Below are 21,093 nucleotides of genomic sequence, written 5' to 3' on the forward strand. Positions count from 1 at the left end.
GAGACAAGATTAATAATAGGAACATGTGCCCAAGCTAGTTTTATTTTTTTTTTCCAAGCTAGTTTTAAAAGGAAATTAAGTAGCACTATCTGACCTGAGAAAAAGTAACTAAAAAGATGTGACAACTGAGTAAAACTTGTGTAATATTTGTACAAAAATACTTGTAGGTTTCTAGGACCCTCTGGATCCTTCTACTTTGCCATTCTCCCATGCTTCTCTGATCTAGAGTCCCAATAGGATGTCCTCCCCTCTGTCCCAGTTTCCTAACAATATTACTAATATTATTAATTTATTTATTAAATTATTCAATTAAATTAAATAATTATTATTATTAACAAAATAATATAATAGTAAAAAAAGTAAGAAAAAAGATGAAAATTGAGGACCATTCATGTTAGCATTGCAAATAATAGTTGAAAAATATAACCAAATATAAAACACTGAGAAAAACAAGTGCCTGTTTAAAGTGAGTTTCGAAAGAGAATTTTGAACTGTGGAGATGGCTCAGTGGACAAAGTACTTGCTTCACAAACATAAGAACCTAACTCATATTCCCAGCACCCATGTAAAGCCAAGCATAGTGATCCATACACACACGCGTGCGCGCGCATGTGCACATGGCTGGACTGAGAGGCAGCCAGAGCTAGATGGCCAATCAGTCTAGCCCAAATGGTAAGCTTCATGTTTGGTGAAAGACCTTGTCTCAAAAAACAGGGTGAGAGACCTTCTCTAAAAAAAAGTTTTTGAGGAAAACACACACGCCCATCAAGCTCTGGTCTCCACAAGTACATGCATGGATAAACACACTCACACTTATTTATACATATGGGTACACAATGTCTTTCTTTGAGACAGGGTTTCTCTGTGTAATCTTGGCAGTCCTCGGCCTGTTTTGTACACCAGGCTGGCATCGAACTCACAGCGATCGTCCTGCCTCTGCCTCCAGAGTGCTGGGACTAAAGGCGTGCATCACCACAAAGTCTTTATATCATTTCTGTAATAAAATACTCTGACAAAGTCAACTTAAGGGATAAAGGACTTATTTAGCTCCCAATTCCAAATCTCTGACTGATATATTGGGAAAGTCCCAGGGTCTGGTCACTCACAACCACAATGAAGACACAGAGAGCAAAGAGCATGCATGTTAGTGTCCAGCTCACGGTCTCCACTCCTGCCCAGTTCATAAGTCCTTTCCTAGGGTATGATGGCACAGTAGATGGTTCTTCACACTTCAGTTCATGCAATCAGATTATCCTCCACAGCTATGTCCGCAGGCCAACTCAAGCTAGGTAAGTTCCTCCTGAGACTCTTCCCTGCATTCTAGATTGTGTAAAGTTGACAATAGTCTTTTTTTTTTAACTCCAACACTTAAAAATCCAAAGTATCTTAACTATAAGTTCTTATAAAATAAAGAACATATTACACACTTCCAACATGTGATGGCAGAGAGTAAGCATTTTTATTTTTAAAAAAAGAAGAAAACATGACATAAAACCATGACACTGTCAGTGTTGCAGTTCTGAAGGGAAAGGCTTCCCCGACAGAAATGTTACAGCTTGCTCCAGCTGCAGGGGAAAGGCTCCCCAAGACAAGTGTAACAGATCTGCTCTGACAGGGGAAGAGTTCCACAGCAAAAGTCTCACAGCTCTGCTCTGAAAGGTATCCTGGCAACTGGGAACCAAGGAATGTCATAAAGTCAGACCACACAACAAACCTCACATGAAAGATTTATTTGAGGGCCAGGGGGGTGGCTACCTCTGGTCAGAGAAGCACCAGGGAACAGAGCAGAAGGCAAATAGTCTTTGCTTTAAAAAACTAAACTAAACTAAACTTTGGGTTTAGTAAAACTAGAGGAATGAGTACACTAAAAACACAGTTAAATTTATCAATGTAGTCAATAAACTGCCAATTCTACATTCTGTTAGCTAAATTAAATTAACTTTAGCTAATTAAATTAAAGATTCCTTTTTGTTTGTTTGTTTGTTTGTTTGTTTTAGTCAGGATTCCTCTGTGTAACCCTGGTTGTCCTGGAACTCACTCTGTAAACCAGGCTGGCCTCAAATTCAGAGATCCACCTGCCTCTGCCTCCAAAGTTCTGTGATTAAAAGCATGCACCACCACCTGCTATAATTTAGAGGTTCTAATACCTCGAAAAACCTTTTCACTACAAAAAATTAATAACACTTAAAATTTATAATGACATTTTTAAAAGATGTATCTATTGTGTATACAGTATTCTGCCTGCAAGCCAGAAGAGGAGACGAGATGTCATTACAAACGGTTTTGAGCCACTATGTGGTTTCTGGGGATTGAACTCATGACCTTTGGAAGGGCAGTCAGTGCTCTTAACTTCGTAGCAACCTCTCCAGCCCCTATAATGTTATTTTTTTAACTTTGCTGAAATGACTCATTGGTAAAGTATTTGCTGTGCAAACTTGCTGATGTGAGCTTGATCCACTGAACCCATGGTGGAAAAAGAGAGTCAACTCAATGCCCAAGAACTGCCCTGTGAGCACTACACATAGGCTACGGCACACACATGTGCACACTGCCACTACCAATTACAATAAAGTAATGTAAGTAATTCATGATTTTATGTACATCTGTGTGTGTGTCTAGGTGTGTGCACAGGTGTGCAAGTGTCTGAGGAGGCCAGTAAAGAGTATCTGATGCCCTGGAACTGAGTGTCATGCAGTCATGAGCTGACTGATATGGGTGCTAGAAGCCAGATTTCAGTCCTCTGCAAGAACAGCAAGCATTCTTAACTGCTGAGCCATCTCTCCAGTTCCTAATACAAACTTTTTTAAAGAATTTAAAATAATATCTTTCTCTGGCTCCACGGTCATGAAGGCAGAAGAGCTGGCCCTACCCCTCACGTGCTACAGCACTTGGGAGAGTGGGCCCTGCTCCCCACCTGATCATCAGGGTAGAACTGGCCCTGGTTTCAGGGCTTTCAGGTGAGCCAGCTCCAAGGGCATGAGAATAAGAGATCTGGTTCTGTCCCCTGTTGGCTGTGGCAATTACATAGGCCAGCCCGGGCAGGACAGAAAAGCTGGCCCCGAGGGGTAGGTGCGGAAGAGCAGACTGACCTGCTCAGATAACTCTTAGGCCCAGATCCAGGACTTTCAATCGGCACACCCCAACATCTACCTCATCAAATGAACCGCTTGAGCACATGAAGGGGCCTGTCCTATAGATCCAAAACTACAGGATCTCCACGACACAAGGCAACAACAGGATTTCCAAGAGAAGTCTCAGTGAAGTTCCAGTATTGATAGTGTAGAAGTAGGCACTGCAATGAGCATTTTCAAGCAAAAAAGTATGGATAAAGGGGTATACTGTGGGACCCATTGTTACACACTACAGCTTCAACAATGAGACTTCTTTTTTCTCTTTTGGCAGGAAGTTGCAAGAGTGGGTAGTGAATGCAAGGGGAGATGAGTGGGCTTGGGATACATGATGTGAAATTCACAAAGAACCAATAAAAAGGTTTAAAAAATAGTATCTTTCTTAAAATTGTTATTTATCTATTGAAAGGTAAATCTGTGCAAATAAAAGGTTTATCATTCCTATAATATTTCATTTTAATTTACATAGACATTTTTATTTAGGTACTATTTTTATTTAGATAAGACAAACCAGTTCTGAATAATAATAATAATAATAATAATAATAATAATAATAATAATAATAATAATAATGTCTTAAAAAAGAAAAACAATGTGGTGGTTTGAATAAGTATGGCCTCCATAGACTCCTGTGTTTGAATGCTTGGTTCATAGGGAGTGGCATTATTGGAAGGTGTAGCCTTGTGGGAGTAGGTGTGGCCTCTTTAGAAGAAGTGTGTCACTGTGGGAGTGGGCTTTGAGGTCTCCTATGCTCAAGCTACACCAAGTGTTACATACAGTCTCCTTTTTCCTTCCTAAGGATCCAGGGGTAGACCTCCTGGCCCCTCCAGCAGCATGTCTGCCTGTGTGCTGCCATGCTTCCCTACATGATGAAAATGTACTAAACCTCTGAAACTGTAAGCCAGGCCCAGTTAAATATTTCCTTTATAAGAAATTCTGTGGTCATGGTGTCATCACTTCACAGCAATAAAACTCAAATTAAGACAGCAGTGGAAACGCTAAGACAAATAGCAAACTGCTAAACTGAAATTTCTTGATTTAAATTAATTAGGACAAACACTGTAAGCAAGCACTATTTGAGTTACCAGGAAATTTGAACTGTTTTGGGATTCTATTATTTTACAAAATGTTGTCTTTTGTTCAGGTCTAAATTACAACTAAATAATTCAATGCTCATATAAATGTAATTAAATCATGTGATAATTAGCATACAATTCTACTTGGTTTTGTTGATTGGTTTGTTAAATGAGTTTCTTTTATTTGTTTGGGGTTTTTGTTTTTGTTTTACAAAGGAAAAAAATATATTTCAGTGAGTTAATCCATAAGCTAAGCACCTCTCTGTCTCAAGTTTTGAGACAAATCCCCAGTGGTCTCCCTGAGTTAAATTAGCAGAAGAATATTTCATGGCTCATTAGTGCATCAAATCAGGCAAGTAGCAGTGTGGAAAAAGAAGCAACAGGGTGTGACCCATTGTGCTAGCTCCACAGTAAGCCTGTATGCCTCCACCAACCACAAGGTATAAACTACAGATTTGACACCGAGCAACTGGGACAAATAAGAGAAGAAGGAAGGGAGTGGGGAGAGGAAGGGAGGAAGGGACAGAAGGGGGAATTTAATTTTGCATAACATTTCACCGCTTGTTTTTTTTTTTAAACTAGAAGAATAAATAGAAAAGCGTTTAAGTTAACTAAATAGACTGTGTGCTACAGTCCTCTTAAAGAGTACTTCCCACTCATAGCAGCTATTATTTGCAACAGTTGCACTACAACGCCATCAACAATAAACAAAAAGTTCACTGAAATTCTTTGAGTGAGGGCTATACACAAAGTCCTAACTGGAAACCAAATCACTAATCCACCACAGTTCACTCTGAGAAGCCAGTGAACTTATTGGACTTAATTACAGAGCATGGATGAGGTTCCTAACCAGAGCATGGCTGACCCCAAAGCAGCTCCGCTGGAATCTTCACTGAGTGTGGAAGAGGCTTCCCCACTGCCACACAGAGTGAGCCCCTTCTGCTGGTCTTCTCCAACTCTACCCTTCCCTGAGACCCCTGAGACCACTGAGAGTAGGGGCAATTTGAGAAGAATCCAGCATAAAAATGGCTAGATACTCATGGGGCAGTCCAATCACCGTCCCTGACCTATTCCTTCTACGAGGGGGTAAATCAACTATCAATAAGCCGTGATGATCTTTTGCAGGCAGACTCAGTTGCTCTTAGGAAGATGCCAACTGTTCTGCTTAGAGAGTAGCACATGAGTAGTAATTACAAGCAAATAAATTGTGGAGTATCCAAATAAGGAAATAAATGGGTATAATAACAACATAAATTAGCTAGACACTATTTACACCTGGCCAAACACACACACACACACACACACACACACACACACACACACACAGTGACACTAGGATCCCCACGGTCAGAATTCTAAATGCTCCTTACATCCATCTGTGATACAACATTGAACACTGAAAATTGATCAGAGGACACACACTGAGCTATCAGTTTTCCCCGATGACACAAAAGTCAGCACACATGACAACAGTTCAGATAAGTAAAGGTTGATGGTGGCCAAAAATGGGCCAGGTGTGTATGACTCCAGCCTCAGAGCTTAAATGGCCAAGAGGGCAAGCTGTAAGTTACTGTTTGCAGTGAGACAGATGTTCATAAGGGGCCTGCAGAAGTCTGCAGCTGCCTCGCTGGAGTTCGCAGTTAGCTAAGCGTCACGTCAGAAGGTATGGCATAGACACTCCGAGGGAAGCACGGCAGAAGGGAATTGTGTGAGTGGTTGAGAATAAAGAGAGCAAGCATTAGAGAACTCCAAGTCACAGGGGTCTGAAACAGCATGGCCTGTGCAGGGCTCTACAGGCAGCCAAACGCAAGAATGAGAGGACACACGGGGGAAAGAAGAGAAGAAAAAGACAAATGAAGTCGGATCCCATGGCTACAGCCATGTACTTTAAAAACATGCAGAACCTTGGCAGGAAGCAGCTTAAGAGACTGATTCGGACAGATCTGCACAAGAACACAGAGCAATGGAGACAAAAGTGAAAAGACGAGAGGCAGGAAGTAAGTCCAAACGTCACTCCAGCGAGAGAGAAGCCCGTGACTGGGCCGTGGCAGTACACGCGCTCTGCGGCATAACTTACGAATCAGCACCTAGAATTTCCCACAGACAGCGTTCGACATTTTCTCAGGCAGGTTCATGTATTCATTCAGCAAATGTGTAGCAGATGTTTTTCTCTACTGAACATAGTTTTAAATGCTAGGAACAGATTCATGAACAAAGTGGGAGTGGACGCCTATGGAAAGGTGTTAAATCCAACAGACAGACAAACAAGTTTTTACCGCAGGTAACAAAGGAATTATAGAGAGCTCCCAAACTTACCAGCAAAAGCCAGGGGAGGCTCTCTGATAACGTTGATGGAAGACTTGGTGAAGCATGACAGTAAATCCAAGGATATCTGGAGGGAGAGCTGTCACAGCAGAAGAAAGCGCTTCCGGTGTCAGGCAGGATTCGGCTGCACACACTGAAACAATGGGAAAGTCTAGTTGAGATTATAGGACAGAACGTCGTGGGAAGGGTCAGATGGACGCTTTTGCAAAGCCAAATTTCCTTTTTCAATCAAGGAAGAAAAGGGTGTTGCTGTGATTTGAGAGTTTGGGTAAGAAAATAAGAAGTGAGATAATTTCATCCCCACAGTCAGAAAATTCACTCACTCACTATCTTTGGGGTTTGGGGTAGACTGAGTACCACTCTCAGTGACTTCCAGCATGACTCAGTGGGATCACTATAACATGTTGGGTCAACCTATACACATGAGAACATGATTTTAGTTTATTTCTTTATAGTCCTGTAAGAGAGCTTTTGGCAGCTCATAAATTTAAGGACTTGTAATCTATTTCTAAACATTTAAATATTATCAAGGCAGAGACTAGCATAGTCCCAAGGTTTTAGTTTTGTCACAATTATGTTAGTCTTTGGTAAGAAAAATATAAATATTCCATAAAGACCATGATAATTAAATGTTATCTACCTTAAATTTGTATGCTTTAAGCCAGCTTCAAATTTGGTGAATCTGCTTATCAAATAACTATCTCAGATACTGCTTAACACAATATGTGCTTGTACATATTAGTCCATTTAACCCTTTCACCACACATAGAGGCCTGTAAAAGTAATAATATAGAAAGTAATTTTTATGAAGTTGCCATTCAGGTATAAAGCTGAAAGTAATGAATTTTATTTTGCTTTAAAATTTTTGAACTGACAAACAAAATATGTTATAAACCAAGTTCCTGGATAAAACAGAAAATAAAAATGGCAAATTTTTGGTTGAAATTAAACTAAATAAACCTATTTTGTAGTTTGAAGATAAACTAATCCTTACCATGAGGAATTTATTCTCTACCCAGGAAACAAGAAAGTAAGGGAGGTCAGGGGGAAGGACAGCAATGGCACAGGATTGAACTGTGCCATGCAGTAAGGAGCGAAGATTGGTTTGAGTAGAGCATAAGGGGGAGCAAAACACATTGATAAAAAACAAAATGACCAGGAAACCATAGCATCCATCATGCTTTTATGACTCCTTATGATGCATAAATATAGGCCAGGGCTCCCACAACCGCCCAGGGCTATGACCAGTGCCCAGTATTCCACTAGTGCCCAGGACTATCACTCATAGCCAGGGTTGACACAGGAATTCCATTACCAACTGCCTAGAACTAGCAAAAGGTAATTGTGATGGGAGGAACAAAGTGCCCACAACTGAGATCTTTAAATGGGGTGGCTTTTTCTTGGAAAACACTTAAGTTATAGCAATCTAAAAGCCCAGTCATGCCTACAGCTCTGACATTAATTTAAAAAAAAAAAAAAAAAAAAAAAAAAAAGGAGGATACTTTCTACTTCACTATCACAAAGCATTCTTTCAAGCATCCAACTTTTTCTTTAGGCTGCTTTCCATGTTTGAAAATGCCTCCTTCTCATTCTTCATAATTGCTCAAATATGTCAGCTGAGTGCAACTAAAACCTGTTGGCTATAGTCTTTTCCTCTGGTAGGACCCCAGTTAACTACCCCAGCAGAGTGGATGCTACATCCAACCCTTCTTCTAGAGCTGATGGCGGCAGGAAGGGCTCCTGTCATCTCAGGACCGATGGATCCCACGTTTCCTCTGAGTCTCTCTTATAGTGAAACTAGGTTTCTTCAGCAGAATGAGGAAGGAGAGGTGGCCTAAATTCCCCATAGTGCCAAAGCCTGAGGAAGTTTTCACATCTCAGAATGCACATTATAAACTTGGCATGCAACATCCACTGTGCTATTTCCCGCAACCACCAATTGATCGTGGCCCTTCCCGAAGGGGGCTCCGAGTGTTACTTCTCAAATCTATGAAAACTTCCTATCCAATCATCTCACACACTTTCATAGTCAGGTTTAAACTTCATCAGACTGGCTTTCGTTTTTTTCAGAGATGTATGGGAAATTGTCCGAAGACTGGTAAGATGAGAGAATACCGAGTTTATTGCAGCAGCCCACTGATCCTTTAGCATTTCCTGACTGACAGGCAGAAACCCCAGGAGGCGGAACATTCTGTATCAACAACCAATGGGAATGTAACTGGGCTTTGATGTTTAAAGGCCCAGAGAACCCCGGGATTAAATGCCGACTGACCACAGGCCAGCTCACTGCTTAGTCCTACTGCTCCAGTCCAGCACACAGCTCATTTGATTTGGTTATGACCTTGGTGTCTTGTGTCCTTTTCAAGCTGTGTTATCTGTTGTAGAGAACGTAAAAGACCAGGGGCTTTCACACCAGCACAAGCACCCACACTCACTCATTTTATTTTTTAATACGTATTTATCTTTACTCGCTTGAATGTTTTGTCTGCATGCTGCTGTGTTCACTGTGTATGTCTGGTGCCTGCAGAGACCAGAAGAGGACATCAGACACCATGGAGCTGAATTAGAGGTGGTTGTGAGCCTCCGTGTGCGCATTGGGAACCAAACTCGGATCCTCTGCATGAGCAGCCACTGCTCTTAACCAGTGCTCTTCACATCTTGACTTAGACGAGATATTTCCGTCTTTGGGAACTCTTCTCAAAATCAAAGCATATTCTAAAAGTGTTGTTATGTTTGCTCCTGTGGAATATGCCTCTGTGTGTGTTCTCTGAATAGGCCAGCTATATTTTTGAATAACACAGTAATCAGAGCTGGCATTTACATATTCAATAGGAAGTCTTGTACCCAGTGCTGCTTTCATTGACTCAGTCCTCAGTGTATCACTAGACTAAGGAGCTGGGATTTTACGAAGTTGAGCCTTTTGCCCAAAGTCCCAGACTAGTAAATGTCAGATCCAGTTTCTGGTGGTGGTGGTGGTGAAGGAAGAGGAGGAGGAGGAAGAAGAGGAGGAAGAGGAGGAAGAGGAGGAGGAGGAAGAGGAGGAAGTGGTGGAAGAGGAGGAGGAGGAGGAAGTGGTGGAAGAGGAGGAGGAGGTGGTGGTGGTTTGTTTGGAGGGTGTTGAGCTTTTTTAAATGGAGAGTATTAAAAATAATCCATGCTAATTTTAATATTTAGAAAGTAGCTGTTATTATCTGGAGTTAGTCAGAAATATCAGCCACTAATTTTGAGGCTAAATGTCTTAACCTGATCCTCAAAAGGCCTAGAGACTCCGGAGCCTGTAATGAGATTGGTGTTAGTTACCAGCAGAGGGAACTATTTCTCCCCAGGCTGCAAATTCCTTAGTGTAAACAATGCCCCTTTAAGAGCACAATTCTTCCTTTCTCCTCAAAGATGTTACATGGACAGATTTCTAGATTGTGTCAAGTTTGATCATGTTATTCATTCTTAGGAGAGTGAAAAATATCAAAGTAAAAAATATCAACAAACAGTACAACTATTTTAGTACCAATTAATAAGGACTTTTTTTCTTAAATATTATCTGAACAAAATCATTGAGTGTGTAACAAGAAAAGCACAGTCTTTAAAAACAAATGTCCTTCCTTCAGATGTCAGCTCTTCCACATGTGTGTGTGACCTGGGACATGTTAATTAATCCTTTAAATTTCTTTCTTTCTTTCTTTCTTTCTTTTTTCTTCCTAAATCATATAATTTCTCCCTTCACTTTCCTTATTCCAAACCCTGTCATGCAACCCTCCATCCCCTTGCTGTCTTTCAAGTTTATGGCCTCTTTTTCTAATTGGTGGTGGTGGTGGTAGAGGTGGTGGTGATGGTGGTGGTGGGGTGTGTGTGTGTGTGTGTGTGTGTGTGTGTACCTAAATATGTAGACCTTCTCTGTCTGTATAATATTATTCATACATATGTTTTCAGGGATGACCATTTGGTTCTGGATAACCAGTTGATGTGCTCTTCCATGAGAAGACTATCTCTCCCACTCTCAGCACTATAGTTGCCTGGAGTTGTTTGTTCAGAGTTGAACCCTCTCAATCTTTCCTCCTTCCGTGTTAGCGTGTCCATTGGTGTTATTCTTGCTCATGCCTTGTTTAGGCACACTTATTAGTAAGATACACCCACACAAGATAGACATTTGATTTTTTAAAGATAACAATCATACACTACAATTTCCTAGTAAATCACAATTTGCAAGACCCTGTCTGGATTTGAGTCACAACACTAGTAAAGTGAAATAATACACTATTACATCTTCAAGAAAGAAACTTAAATCCAACAAACCATGATAGAAAACAATAATGAAGTATTTACTCCCTAAAAATGTTAATAGAGTTTTTGGTTATTAGAAAAGAGTCTAAGAAATCCTGCCTTACTTTTTAAAGTTAGGATTCCAGAAAAACACATAGAACATTAGATTGTTAGAGAGTTAGACAGAGAAAAGTGAACTTAAAGACACCATCGTGCATAATTCCTTTAAAAATGTATGTGAGACCAAAATTAGTACCTTCCTTCTTTTCATTAAAAAGGGAACATGGAGTTGGTGAAGATAAGCCAGCCGTCTGGCAATCTAGAACGGGTGTTATATGGTGGTGTTTATTACACCCACGGTCCTAGTTCTTGGAGTGGAGCACTATGAGAGAAAATATTTGTAATCTCCTACTGCCATCTTATGTAGTATCTTGTCACTGCACAATCCAAGAGGAAGATGCGTGAGGAGGGACCACCAAAAGCATCCTCTAGAAACTGTATCAAGCCCATGCTCTTCACATAAAAGTTAAATTTCCATGACTTTATCATATAAAAATTAAATTATTGCTCTACCATTCTCCATTCTAATTATACTTAAATTTTTAAAAATTAAGCCACTGAGAAATGTATTTGTAATCCCCTTATTGATTTCTTGAGCTTTTTAATGCTCTTCATATTTACTGTAGTTTAACCTGGCCAATTGTAATGTAAAATGTTGCATAACACTGCACATTAACCTGATGTATGAGTAATGTAAACTCCAAAAATTGTAAATGTTAAAAACCAGAAACAATGTGCAGCTCTGTTCATTAAACCCAATAGGTGAGCAAACATCTGTATGTCAAACAATAAACAAACAAATTTACACAGAGTTTTAATGAGTCAACTACACTCAATGCCAGCAGTTTAAAATCACAGTACAAGTGCAAGCCTGAATTTTCTACAAATTCTAAGAGTTTCTGTTAACTGTATTTCTCTAATCAATTACTCTTCAAACATCCTCAGACAATTTGGAAAGCTTTGGGGTGGAGAATCTCTCCTACTTTTATTTTATTTCCTAATAAAAACAAGCTACTAGAGATGTATATTAATTAGGAGTACTCTTAGTCACAATAAAGCAACAACAACAAAAAGCCAACTGACCTCATGTACTGATAGAGTCATATCTATCTGTTAGACTTAGGCTATGAGGTAAAATAGTTGAATAAGGTCTTCCAAAGCCTCAGAGACACACAGAATATGGCATTTAAAGCTGTTCTTATAATGCTAAATTTCTTCAACAACAAGACAAGTTAACTCCTGACAACACCCAGCCAACCTCAAAGAAGATGATGAGCATCAAAGACCCTCCTAATCGACATGGCTTCAAAGGTGGCGAAATAGCCACTGGGCAAAATGTCCTCATTCCTGCCACAAAGAGAATCTGCCTAAAAATGGGCAACTTAGATGCAGGCAGAGTCGATGGCCGCACTCTGCCAAGTCAGGATAAACAAGTCCTCAATAGTTCCTGTCTTGTGAACAAGTCTGGCAGAAATATCAGGCCAGAAAGCTGAAGATGAAGCTCCAACGTTATAAAGTGTTTTGGGTGACTGGTCAGGCAGTAAACTGTCTTAAGTCAATTTATACATTTTGGAAGCTATTCCACACAGCTGGTTCACTTAGGAATTTAAGTTTTACTCTTTCTCAAGTCTCTGAGGGGCACTGAAGACAAGATAGTATAGTTTTACAACCAAGCTTAGTTGGTTAGGGGACAAGATTGTTTTAGATCAAGATAAAGAAGTTAAGCTATTAGAGTTGAGATAGGATAAATATTGAATCTCATTCAGAAATTTAGACCCAACTAGACAGGAAAAACACTTACTTCAAACGAGACGAATGCAGATGGCCAAGTCACTATGAATGTAACATGTATAGAACTCATTATTCTCATGATTGTCACATGGTTCTCCCTGCTGTATGTAGTTTGTCTTATACATGTGTAATAAAATAAAAGTATTTTTAAAAAGCCAACTGACCATGACGTACAGAGTAAGTCTCTGCAAGCAGAACTGTGTTTCCTGACAGCTGTTCCTGATGGTCTGTGCAGCTCCCCTTCCTCTCTCCTTACACACTGGCTTTTGTCTTCATGCTTGTCACCCCACAGTCACCACAGTTGCTGTAGTTCTAGACATTAAGTCAGTATCAAAGTTAGGCAAAGTGGCAGCGGACAGCACCAGACGCTTCTTCTATCCTTACTAGTCTGACTGGTGAGAATCATACATTGCCATTCCTAACTGCAGGGGGGACTAAGAAAGTGATTATTCTGTTCCTCACTATGAATCAAATTAGAAAAAAATACGAGAAAAGAATGGAGAGCAAGAAGAACCAGTGTCCACCAAGGGCAGATATTTTGTTCTATACTATGATTTTAGGTTCAGATAGTAAACTAAGCTGAAGTGAAAATCTTCCTTCTCTTTCCAACCCTATACTATAAGGTCAGGCAAAGTGTCTGGGGAAATACAGAGGAGTGCTAGCAGATGTAAGAGAAATCTTCAAATGCAATGCTGTAGACAAGAGAACCAAAAATAATGCTGAGAGAAAGGGGAAGAAACTGGAGAAAACTGGCTAAAATGAACTCAGTAGCACATTATAAATGACAAATAAAGAACATTCCTAAGGAGATGCCTTCCTAACACAAGGTACCCAGAACATTAATGCTCCAAATGATGAATCTGCTGCCCAGTAAATATGTGTGTGTGTGTGTGTGCCATGAGTAGCACATCAAATGGCAAAATGTCACTGCCAGAGATCCAAATAACAGAGGAATCTCAAATGATTCTACAACAGGGCATTTGAAATATTGATGATGTCTATTAAGGCAAAATTGGGACACATTTAAAGTTGAATCAAATATAAATTTTGCAGATAATAATTATAACAGAGCAGAGAGAATTCTTAAACAGCATCAACTTTGGGGAGAGTGGAACAGAATCTCAACTTTAGTCAAATGTTTAGCAGAGCACTTTCTACTTGATACATTTCATGAAATAAATTCACAAACACGAGGTTTTCTTGTCTTTTTCAGAAACTTTCCATTTGAACAAATGCCTCATAACCCAGAAGTTGTGATGTGGAGTTAGGAAGGAGAACAAGAAACTATAGTAAAAAGTTGCATGCCAATAATCTTTTTACATGGGCACCCAACACAAGAGGATCTAAAATTAAATATGTGCTGCAAAGTTCCAGACAAAACTCAACTACAGAGCAAGACCTTGCCTCAATTTGTGGTTAAAAAAAATGTATGTATGTATGTATGTACGTATGTATGTATGTATAATCTACAAAATTTGATCCTTTCCTTTCATCCTACAATTTCAAAATGGTCCATTGTGCAGTTCATAGAAAATGAATGGGAAGAAAAAAGGATCATAGTTATTTGTAAGAACAAATCAATATAAAAACTACAGAATTTTGGATACAGAAATAAGGAGCAGATGTTATCCAAACCAAAATTGTGTTTCTCTGTGACTCCAAAATTCTCCCCAAAAAAATCATTGCAGAAAAGACCAATGTAAACTACATAAGGATATTAACCAAAAAGGCATCTTAAGGGGCAGAATTTTGGAAGCTCTGGAAATGGGGGTGAGGAGGAAGTATAGAGTTACAAAGTTTCATAATATTGACAAATAACCTGTCTATATTTGTAAGCTTTTACAGAATTCTAGTCATGTAAATTTAAATGAGTCTTAGAAAAATGTAAAAATCCAAGACACATTAACATTTCCTATTAGATGAAATACCAACATTATCAGCAAAGATTAAATGGTCTTGCTTCATTTCCCACAGAGGATGCATGAGTGCTTATGTTGAAGCTCTTCTTAAAGTATATTCAAGGTATTTTAGGGAAAACTTAAGTTATTGTTCTCACTGAGGTAAAAAGAACAACTGGAAAAATACTCACACACATACAAACACACACACAGACATACACACACACACACACACACACACACACACGAGTCTACAATGCCTAAGACAATAAACCCTAAACCAAGCTATCTAATCAGGAACTAAGTCCCATTTCTAGACATCTACTAAAACAGAATAATTCCTAATAAGGTTATAAATGATTTTCACTTTTCTCTTTGATTCTTCACTAGGATGTCTTTGTACATCTTATGTGAGAAAATAATATCAAAACTCAAAACTAACAATACAACCTACATGGCTCAGTCCATCAAGCTAAAGGAGGGCTCTAAGCAGACGCAGAAGATGCTCAGGATAGATCTTCACTCTGTAGGAAAAGCCCTCCCAGAGTTACTTTATTTCAGTAGTTTCTGATAGATGATTAATTATTAATAGAGAATGAAAGAATATCAATATATTCAATCAGCTCCTCAACATCTAAATAATAAGTAATTTGACTTTTTAACTGTTTGTGATAATAATTTCTTTAGTGATACTTGTAAATGCTAGGAAAGATTAAAAAAATAAGTTCCTTGTGCAAATTTAAAAAAAAAAAAGTCTAATTAAGAAAAGTGGTATTTTACTGGGCATTTCTCCAAAAATGAAGAAAATTGAAAATAATGGCAATTATGGCACTTACTTCCCAGTTCTTAAAGTAACTTCCATTATATAGAGGAAAATGTGTTATAATAAATGCATAGGAACAATTATGAACAAGGACCATATTCTGTTTAAACATAAGTCAGGATCGACCTGTTACCAAGAAGTATAATAAAGTAAGGCTTCCACAATCAACAATAGATCTACATTGAAAACTGTACGAAACCAACCGTGATCATCTATGACAGCTCTTGTTATGCAGTGTCACATACATCATGGATCAATTACCAGCCTGGCTTCCTCAGGTACAAGTGCCTACATAAACTGCTGTTGACTCACTTTTAAGTGCTAAGTCAACCCAAACCATGCAAAGCTGACCCTGGTTGCCTAGAAGTAATTGAATTACACACTACATAACCCTAGTGATTCTTTTAATTTTATGATTTTACATTTGGTTCGAGCTTCATAAACTAAATTCAGGAGAATAGGCTGGGGAAATTCTGCATCAACCCCATCCTGTTCATAGTGGTAAGGAACAAAAAAAAACTCATTAATGGGAGGCTAATAAAAGCTGGGCTAAAAGGGAGAAACTCATGTGTGAATTAGTGTGTGAATCAACTGGCAATAAAAATGAAAATCTCCTAAGAATCCCTTTTAAAAGCATCAGGGATTCGGTGATTCAGAGCACTGGCTGCTCTTGCAGATCACCAAGAGATGATGTCCAGCACCCACATGGTGGCTCACACCTATCTATATCTCCAAGTGATCCCATGGCCTCCCCATGGCCTCAATGAGCACTGCACAGAGACACATGGAGGCAAAACATGTACACATATAAAATATAAATAAACCCTTTAAAATTTTTAAGTGCCAAATCAGAATCTGTAGAAACTGATCCTGTGTTTTCATTTGATTCATAAAAATTTCTAACACAGAATGGATTTAAAAGTATAGTAGTTAAAAAAAAAAAGTATAGCAGTAAGTAAGACCAAAGAAATAATATTCAGGTTGAAAACATCCAAAGCAGAGAAGTGGGTTCTAACGCAAAAGGAAACTGAAAAGAACAGAGGGCCACAATGTGGTGATTTTTATAACTGCAGAGTATAAGGTAGACAATTTAGACACCCACAGCACCAAGAAGTTCTCTGAGCGACTGATTGCTAAGACACTGAAAGCATGGGAAGCAAGATGTCTCCTGGGGCTCTTTCTCTTCCAGAGCTGTGAGAATATGTGCAGTGTAAAAGGAAAATAGGTGTCATGATGCCTTCACCATATCTTCTTTTATTTTCTTTAAACTGTGTTTATTAAAAAAGGAAAGTATTGGTCTGTTAGCAGAACATAGGGTCTCCACAGGAGTTAAAGTTCCTCATAATTTTCACTTGTTGGAAGAGCTTGAAGGAGGACATAAAGGAGTAGGTAATGGTACAGTTAGCTGGGGCATTGGAGATGATGAAGACAGGATACAAGTTAGACAATCATGATTTTTGGGTCACCAAGTACAAAATAGGAAAACAGAATATATAACCTGAAAGTAGAATGCGGATCTAAATACCCAGAAACTCCTCCACCGGTTAGATTTATAATAAAAATGAACAAGTATCGAGTCAATAATTCCAGTGGAATGCTGGATGCACAGAACATACCAGTAATAGAAAAACAGCAAAATTCCTATAGCATTAAAGTTGTACTTCAAGAGCTAAGATGTCTAATAATGTCCAAATAAAATATGAAACTTCGACAGCCACCAGAAGGGCAGAGATACAACAACTAATAGTGGGTGCAAACATCTTAAATCAACAACCTTCTATTCATGTTAATGTCTCGATTAAATACCACCATGCAGAATACCTATACATTAAGTAAAAGAATTGCTGTTGGTAAACATGACCCAGACAGTTGTAAGAATATATTTAATATATGTACACCTATTTTGTTGTCAGATAGCAAGAAGTGCAGCAAAATCTTTCTTTCACTACTTAAAGCACTGTCACTTTAACATGAACCTGAAGTATTCAAAATTGAAATCAGATTTTCAAGACAAAATCATGGCAAAGGAGTGTCAGTGTCAGATGGCCATGGAAAGCTTTGTCTTTCTGAAAAGTAAAGCCTCAAGAATGAACAGGTATGGCAGACTTTGTCCATCATGCTCAGAGCTGTGGTTGGAATTGTTTAAAGTAGTAGGTATAATGAATAGTCACACATTGTGTTACTTCTTGAAGTGGTTTGCATGCTGACTACTATTGGTATCAAAACTAGGTTCAGGATAGTTTTGATACCTGTATTTATAATACAAAGACATTTGTGTGGATTGATGAATTTCTGTTAAAAGATGTTCCTGCTTGTTACATGTAATAGACATGATAATTTGTTTAGTCTTTAATAAAACATACTTAGAAAAATTTTTGTGGTGGCACATGCCTTTATTTTTAAATTTATTCAGATTCCATCTAAATTGTTATCCCCTTGTCTCCTCCCATTCCCCCCTCCATCCCTCTTTCACCCCATTCCCCTCCCCTCGGTCTGTGACAAGAGACCTCTTCCTCAACCATATGGTCACAGCCTATCAAATCTCATCTTGGTAGCCTGTCTATTCTTTCTCTGAGTGCCACCAGGCCTCCCCACCACAGTGATCAAATATGGGGCATCAGAGTTCATGTCAGAGTCCTGTCCATTGGCTAAATATGAGTAGGGCTTCAGTGTTTGCTGCATGTAGTGTCCTTGGTTGGTTCAGTAGTTTGAGTAGACCCCACTGGGTCCAGATCCACCCATCATGATGTACTTCTTGTAGGTTTCTAGGACCCTCTGGATCCTTCTATTTTCCCATTCTCCCATACTTCTCTTACCTAGAGTCCCAATAGGAGGTCCTCACATCTATCCCAATCTCCTAGTAAGTAGAGACTTTCATGGGACATCCCTTTTGTGTTAGTGTTCAATTATAAGTGAGTATATAGTATGTGAGTCTTTCTGAGTCTGGGTTAACTCACTCAGTATGATCATTTCTAGTTCCACCCATTTTCCCTCAAATTTCAGAACTTCTTTGTTTTTAATAGCTGAGTAATATTCCATAGTGTAAATGTACCACAGTTTCATTATCCATTCTACGACTGAGGGACATTTAGGTTGTTTCCAGGCTCTGGTTATTACAAATAAGGCAGCTATGAACATAGTTGAGCATATGTCCTTGTATGGCAGACCATCTTCTGGGTATATTCCAAGGAGTGGAATAGCTGGGTCTTGAGGTAGTTTGTTTATCTGATCTTGATTCAATTTTGGCAAATGGAATCGATCAAGAAAATTGTCCATTTCCCTTAGATTTTCAAATTTTCCAGCCTTTTACCCTGAGGTAGTGTCTGTCCTTGTGGGTGAGATGCATTTCTTGAATGCAGAAGAATCTTGGATCTTGTTTATGCATCCATTCAGCTAGTCTTTGTCTTTATTGGAGAATTGAGGCCATTGATGCTGAGAAATATTAATGACTAGTGACTGTTAAGTCCCTTGATTTTGATGTTGGTTGAAGTAGAGTGTTTGTGTGATTGTGTTTTTGCGACAGTGTAGTTATCTATTTCCCATGTAATTTTGGTTGCAGCTTGTCCCTTTGAGGTGGGGTTTTCCTTCTAGTAACTTCTGTAAGGCAGGATTTGTGGATAGGTACTATTTAATTTTGATTTTGTTATGGAATATCTTGTTTTCTCCATCAATGGTTATTGATAATTTCACTGCTTATAGTAGTCGGGCCCGGCATCTGTAGTCTCGGGGTTTGCAGGGCCTCTGTCCAGGGCCTTCTGGCGTCTTTGGTGCCACAGTCTTGGAATCCCCATACTAAGAACTTTTAAGTGAAGTCAACAAAAAGGAGATAGGTGTGTGAATGTGTGATTTAAACAGATTGCTTCCCAAGACACCTCCACCAAACTTCTAATACATTTTACACTTACGAGAACATATGTTTAACAGATCATTGTCAAAATGTCATAAGATATTTTGATATTAACTATTATATTAATGTAACTCATATTGACATTATTAATGTTCAATATTAGTAATTTTCATAATTTTATCATTACAAATATCGCTATCATTTATATTGCTGTTGGCCTCTCTAGCTATTAACACCAGTATTTTCATTCTCCTTGCTTCAAGGTCCCCATCTAGTTTAAAACTAAGAAATAATTAACCTTCAGAGACTGTAAAGTAAAAAAAGCATAGAAACATCTTTATTTTTAATTATGGGTGCATGCATGCACGCGTGCATGCATGTGTGATCTGACCTGTGTGCAGATGCTGATAGAGATCAGAAGAGTATATTGGATCTCATAGAGTTGAAGCTGCAGGCAGCTGGGTACAAGACTTATGTCCTCTGCAACAATAACAAATGCTGTTAAACACTGACCCATTTCTCCAATACCTAGAATTATCTTTATGTGGACATCAGTAGGAGTGAACTGACTAGGTCTGACTCTTAACTGTGCTGCTGGGTGACTTTGTACAATCAGCTCACCTGTCCACACTGCTTCACTACTGTAAAGCTGGGGCAATGAGTTGGTCTGAGAACTTCTGAGAGAATTAAATGAAATAGGCTTAATTCAGCATTTGGTAAAGCACCTCTACAGATGCTCACTAGATGGATAAAACCAACTCTTGAAAAAACAGAATCCTTTTGCTTTTGTCAAGTAAAAACAAATAACTGGCTGTGGAGCCCAAAATGAAGTTATCTTAATGAAGTTTTCATTTTGTACTGATAAAAATGTTTATGTAGCCACCGAGTAAACGGAAATAAAAATCTATTAATGGTTGCTGCAGGAGAAGGTGTTGTTTTCTTCAATGGTGTGGCCACTAAGGGACTAATTGGGAAGGATAAAAGGCTCAAATAGAAAACAAAGTGGTATCAGAGGGTAATGGAGGTGAATGTAATCACAATACACTGTATATATGTAAGAAAATTTCAAAGGCAAAAACTTTGCTACACAAGTGTTATTACAGATAGTCTGGTAAAATCATTATTAGGTACAGTAAATCCTCAGTTAATCTCAAATTCATGAATAGATTGTTTCATAGTTGTTGATAGGCCATAAGTACATGTATGCATGTACCTATACATACACATATGCACTTTCTATGTGCACATTTTGTGGTGATGAATAGGAGTTCCGCTGATCTGAACTGAGGAGAATGTCTGGAGTAGTGGAGGCCTATCATTTGAAACTTTCTGAGTCTTAATGAGCTTTTGCTTTAGGAAGGAAAGTAAGTATTTGCCAAGTTGGGTCAGATCAAGCATTTCAAGAGTAGCATTCACAAAACTCCTGGCAGAAATGAAATATAAATGCCAGAACAGACTAGTTCCTACAAATATACAATATATTGTATATATTATGAAGAGAATATGACATATCAGGTATGATTTGTAAATAAAATATCATTCAAAATATATTCAAAGTGCAGCCTAAACCATGACTGTTTTGTTGATGTTTAAAAATAAGTGCAATGATTGAAAGTATTGGCCACTTTGATTTTTAATATTGTTAAAAAAGTGATTCTGTGACAGATATGAAGGCTCAAAATGCATATAACAAAAACCAGATGCGCAAGCTGAGATTAAACAAATTGGGTAACATGGCCACACTCATGTAGCTCCAGGGTAGAGATGGAAAGCGAATGGGACAGGCCCTCGAATGCCAGTCTTCTTTGCTGGGATCCAAAGAATCCTATCATAAGGCAAACTCTTACACTTGACTCAGGAATTGTATGATTTCAGAGATAAGATTTTA

At 38.7% G+C, this 21,093-nt stretch overlaps 1 pseudogene; it reads left to right on the top strand.

Moving 5' to 3' along the window:
• Window positions 1-1,113: 1,113 nt before the first annotated feature.
• On the top strand, window positions 1,114-17,102 carry LOC127183863 (ubiquitin-conjugating enzyme E2 variant 2-like; annotated as a pseudogene).
• The last annotated feature ends 3,991 nt before the right edge of the window (window positions 17,103-21,093 follow it).

Source organism: Acomys russatus, chromosome 32 (assembly GCF_903995435.1).
Source record: "Acomys russatus chromosome 32, mAcoRus1.1, whole genome shotgun sequence".
In the NCBI taxonomy this organism is placed as follows: domain Eukaryota; kingdom Metazoa; phylum Chordata; class Mammalia; order Rodentia; family Muridae; genus Acomys; species Acomys russatus.